The sequence below is a fragment of the Dreissena polymorpha genome, chromosome 5 (assembly GCF_020536995.1).
Source record: "Dreissena polymorpha isolate Duluth1 chromosome 5, UMN_Dpol_1.0, whole genome shotgun sequence".
NCBI lineage: Eukaryota > Metazoa > Mollusca > Bivalvia > Myida > Dreissenidae > Dreissena > Dreissena polymorpha.
The window spans coordinates 62,508,681-62,514,931 of NC_068359.1; positions in this window are offsets into that span (position 1 = coordinate 62,508,681).

Below are 6,251 nucleotides of genomic sequence, written 5' to 3' on the forward strand. Positions count from 1 at the left end.
AACGTACCCCGGTATATGGGCGGAAAATTATATAACTAGTTAATAATATCGACTTTTTTGAGGGCAAGTTACGTTTAAACAGTCAAAAAAATACATATCTAAAAATATCAAAACTCGAACACATGTCATTTCATGACGATGGGGGCAGCCATTTTTTAGTTTAATAAAATTGAAAGAAACATGCTAAAAACTCACTAATCGCCTAATTGACATTCCAAACGGTTGACGATGACAAATGCATTGAATTGTAATCTTTCCGTTGATGTGTGCAAACTGATTGATCAGACCACATAAACACTCCAAAAAATAACTTTATAAGAAGCATTTCACCAATGTTTACAAATGTTGTCGAATCACATGTACTTGTTTTATTGCGCACAAAATAGTACGCTTACAGACTGACAGAAAGATCGATACGAAACTCCGTTCAATTCATCACGGTATACTATTTTATTGCTTATATATAATAATAATTCGCTTCAACAACCTAAATGTAAAAATAATTCCTTTAAACGGAGTTTTTAATAACGAAAGTGAAAACGACGGAAGTCGGATGGATATTATGTGAGATGCACTTCGGCACCAGAAAAAAATACAAATACACTAAAAAAAGACGTGTGGGGGGAAATTTTCAGCTGGAAAATATTTGAAATGGGGTAAGTGATTATATCTATGTGTGATAATTTCTGTTAATAAGCTCAATCTCTTCCTGATTAATGTTAACAGTTGTTTTACTAGTCGCGACACAATTGTCAAAATAATGATGTGTTTTCTCAGGTTTTCTTACTACTTCACGTGATTTCGACCGATTTGTAATGTACGTTTTTCCTATGGAGCACAGCGAGTGCCACGCTTTCAAAATGGGTAGAAGGAATCGATATACAAATGTATACAAAGTTTCTGTTTGCCAAAAGGAACACATTATTCAAAACGGTACAAGGACAGTAGTTGTTCAGGAAGGAAGAAAGAAAAAAAAAACATGATACCTAGCTGTGTTTTTCAATGTAAAACTATGATTTCTAGAGTCGTCCGCATAAAATCTTGTTATTGATGAGCAATATCTCCTTTTATCACAATGATTTCTACCCAGCCAAATCGATGTCTTTATATATTTTTTACAATTTTATATGTCGTCTGCAATTTCTTTCAATTTGAGATGGTTTCAAAATTTCCATCTGGTTTTAGCAAAATTGTTAAGCCCTTGAAATAGAATGGCGACTCTTATTATCCACAATACCTGGATTTTTTTAAAAGAAGTTCAGCTTAGTTATTTTTGGAACTTTGTTTAAGAAAATAATCCAAAAAATGCAGTTGAATAAAAACTCATTTGTTGTTTTCTGACAATGATTTTCAGTGAAATGTTGCTAACTTGACCTTGTATATGTATATAGCTTTGTATTTATTCAACTTACGGTAGTGCATATCCTTCCTAACTTTAGATTGAGATATTGTAAATAAGGGTAAAAATGTATTGGTTTTAAACAAAAATATGAGTAAAGCAAAAAAATATTGAATGTAAAAAATATGTTAATGTAATTCTATCCGTTTTTACCTTTAAAATGATATAATGTTTGACCATGTTGTACCACATTGAATGAAGAAAAACCAAATCAAAGTTTTAATGCATTTTATCCCTCCCATGAACCATAAGTATGGTATTGATGTTTTCCTTTTCAAAATTAGTCCAATATTTGATGCTGTTAATCTTTTTTTCTTTCTTGAAGGCAAACTTGAGAATTTGATTGATCTTCAGTTAGGGTTGTATTTGCATTACGTTTATCACTTGAGATGTTTATGTGATGAGACATGTACTGGTCACATTTGGTTTTCAAAAAGGAGCAGCAATATCATCTTTACACTGAATAGCCTCATTTCCGTAAGATGACTTGGCAGACTTTGGTGTACTCTCGTCAGCAGCAGACACTTTCCTTTTCCACCTATAAGCTTGTGCTTGTGGATAGGATTTAGACTTATTAGAAAGTGACAATTGCTTTTCCCTTTTCTCGTAGAGTTTGATGAAGTGGCATCCTTGTTAGGAGTCTGTCACCTGTTTCCAAACAGTGGGAGACCACTGTGGTCCGACATTCATTCTCAAACATCCATCATAACACCTAGTATGCAATGACCCACGATAACTCAAGTTGTATACTTTGCCTCCGTCAAATTTGGTGCGCATGTGCATGCAACACTCAGCCAAATTAGTTGTTGTATTATTGATGAGATTTACTTTTACTAGAAACTCTGTCTAGCAAAACTGAAATGTCACTCAACATATCTGATTTAAGATCTGAATACGAAAGTGTTAAAGAATATCTTGAAAGTTCCTGATCTTTAAAAGATGTTCCTTCTTTCCAAATTAAATTCGTTTGAATGCATAAGTCAGAAGGTTCATCTAGTTCAGTGGAATCATTAGGGTAGGATGTTGTTTTGTTTATAGGTAAAGGGGATTTTGCTTCACAGAAATCTGAACAGTTGTTTCGGTTTCCAAAAATGTGGTGAACTGAGTTTTGGATGTCTTTTTCTTACTTGATGTAGGCATGATGTAGATTTTCATTTTTGGATCATGATAGCACATCTGGCAGTACTTACTAATCGAATTCAAAACGCTTTTGTAAGATTGTTCCTACCTTTGTAATGAGGATTAGCCTCCACTAGTTTTTCCAAATTGGAACAAAGACACTTACAAACTTGATGAGAACATTCTAATTTCTGAACATGACTTCACAAAACCGGAATTTCTTCATGTATATTGGCATACACTGAATAATCACCATCGCCAACTAACCACATATACCGTAACCCATGCATTTTCTCTGCCACACGGAATCCCTCACGGATGATATCAGCTTACATGGCTTGAGAATTGGATTTCCAGTTCTTGAAGTATTGGTGATGTGGTACTGTTTGATGATTATTTTCAGCATGTGAGCATATGTAACAGTACTTGTTTCTTATACCAATGAACACAATTTTATCAGTTCTTTTTCCAATAATAATGGCAATACCACCTAAATATATTTATATATTTATTTCACTAGAAAGTTTAAGATTTCCCGGAACTATTACACAAATAAAACATACAGTATTCAACAACATGTACGAAATATCTATTCTTATTTCATTTCATTTATCCCTGCTAAATATTAAAGTCTCATCTGAAAGACTGTCCTTAAATATTAGAGGCTGACCCCGGGGATCAAACCTCCAACCTCGAGATCACCAGTCTAGCCATACCGACTGAACTAAGGGAGTCAACTCTTAAAGTACCCCACAAGGTAAAGTCTTGTATTGCATATTTCTCTCCCATTTAAATAGCAATTGAAAGTAAAACTATAGCTGAATAATTTATGGCATGTGTGGCCCAGTAGTAACGACGTCAGACTTGCGACCGTAGGATTACTGTCGGGTCGTTTGTCCTCACCCATACCCTCACAATCAGAACAAGGAGACCAAGAAACGGACTTGAAAGCGATTAATCTAAGTTGTAAGAACTTGTTCCGCAATCAAGCTAAAATAAATTATCATGCAAAGTAATTTATGGTCTGTATACTATAATATATATTATATATATATAAGACTGGGAAAGACGACTAATTGGCTACCTTAAAACAAATTATGACCATGTGTATGTCCTGCTCGAAATTTGTGCGGCATAAAAACATCCGGTTTCAAAGAAGTCGACAGGACACTATTTCGATTTACGATCTAGCAATACTATTTGTGGGATCGGCACAATGAATACACATGTTGGGCACACGTACATATAAAACCAAGTTAACACTTACCTTTCTATAAAAACCTTGTCATCGTTCAAAAATGCATTTGTCTTGTCATGGTCACTTGTTCAGCTAGGCGTAATTTGCCGGTAGTTTATTCGGAAAATATTTCTTTTGAAATTCGATCTTTTACACATTATTACCAATCCATTTTTTTCTTAAATATTTATAGTTTGTTTATGAGGTAATTGAAAGTTATGTAATCGAATAAATATCATATTTAAGCAATATTTAACAAATTCGTATATGCGGATAAATACAAATTGCTGACCAATATGGACGACAGATGAAATTAAATCGGGAGGAGACTCAAATGTATCAATATTCTATTGAATTAGTGCATTTCATGTAAGTGTCATTGTTATTGAGATAATCTGAAAATTATATATTTTCAGGAAATATATTTTATAACATCATAATTCCTCTTGATCGCATGCTATGCAAGTGGAAACTTAGACTGTTTCCAAAAACTAAAAATAGCGACTCTTGGGATAGATATGTTCATTTGAAATACGCATAATGTCGTTGTGGGGCTTTATTTACGCAATTCAATGGTAGTATTACCTTAAATATAACTGGCCTTTACTATTGGTGGTTTTATTTCGTTCATGTGTGTGTTTTTTAATGAATTTGACAATTTGCCATACATTGGAGAATTTTGCTAATTATGACATCATTACTAAGATTTGTGAGTGTGTTTTATTTGGAAAATGTATACATATATCGAAAAAATATGTAATTATTGAAACCATATGTAAATTTCATTTATTTATTTTAGGTATTAATGATCGTTTTAATATTTTTCGTTTTTTCTATGTGTGGTCATTTTAACACATAACATGAACCTTAACATACCATCAAGTCCCATCATATGGTCGTTTGTTTAACTAATATTTTATCATTGATTTTTAAATTTAGTAGTTGATGTAAGAAGGGACCCTAACTCGGTTGAATTGCTGGAGAAGGATGTCGCAAAGTTTGCAGACGTTCTAAAGATTGTTATGCCGCTGAAGCATGACATTTAGTGATCGCACTGTCCGTTCGTCTGTCCTTCCGTCTGTCCGTCTGTCTGTCCGTCTGTCTGTCCGTCTGTTTGTCCGTCACACTTTGCGTTTAGGTTTAGAAAAATGCTCATTACTTCTATGTCGCTTCAGAGGTTACCTTCATATTGGTATGCATGTGTTTATGGACAAGGCCTTTTCATAAGCACACGAAGTTTGACCCCTTTGACTATGACCTAGAGCAAAGGGTCCGCGCTTAGGTTTCAAAAACTGCGTTTAGGTTTCGAAAAATGCTCATAGCATCTATGTCCCTTCAGATGTAACCTTCATATTTGGTATGCATGTGTTTATGGACAAGGCCTTTCTATAAGCACAATTTTTTTACCACTTTGATCTTGACCTTGAACTCCGGGCCCGCGTTTAGGTTTCGAAATCTGCGTTTATGTTTCAAAAAAAGCGTTTTTCCGGGGGCATATGTCTTCCGATGGAGACAGCTCTTGTTCAACTGACGGTGCCACGAATTTTGATCAACGTTTCACATTTAAGACATATGAGCGACAGAAGAATTGTTTTTGCATGCATGTGTAACTCAGAATAATACGTCAATACAAATACTCTTGCCTAATGTTTCATTGTTTAATTATTTTTAGGAAAAGAAACTTGGTAAGATAACCAAGAACAATGATGATGATGATGAATGATGCTTGAATGATTTTTGAGAGTATGTAATAAACCAATTCAATCATACTATGAGTAACAATATTTAGAATCGACCCGGGATCGACAACGGCTTTAATTGACTTGAGGTTCATGACCTATTGTATAATGATACTTGATGTATTGACATTACGACAATGATTGTGTCACGGTACGACATAGCGACGCGGATTACATCCGACTATACAGTGGTAGGCTTCCAGAAAGCTGCAGAATACACAATCTTTTCGGAATTCATTATCCTTTACTAGTTACCCAAATCATACCAAGAATCGCCCGTCATTTTGGATAGGTGAACTTCATTTAAATAGATCAATAAAGCTGTAGTCAATTCATTTTACTAATTTATTAGTTGAAATGCAGTTCTTATGGCATCTTACCGATCAAATTTCTAAGCAAATTGCATTAGAATCGGTAGCATTTTATTTTCGCGATATGAAGCCGGTTATACATACGGACAATCGGACAGGAACTCCGGCAGTGGTTCCTTAGCTGTACAGGCGAACAACACATGGGCATGCACCAATTCGACTTGACGCCTTCTCATACGGCTCAGTAACAGCGGCTGAATCCTGTGTTTACTTTCGAACTACATCGGATATTGGCATTGTTTCGTACGGTTGTAGTATTTCTACACATGTTCGACGCCAGTGACGTAGCAATTACGGCTGCTGTCCATTCCTCAGATAGGTTTTCTGATGGCAATGAGCGAAGATGCCGTATCACATTGGTACCGGTGATGGCTGGCACATTGATA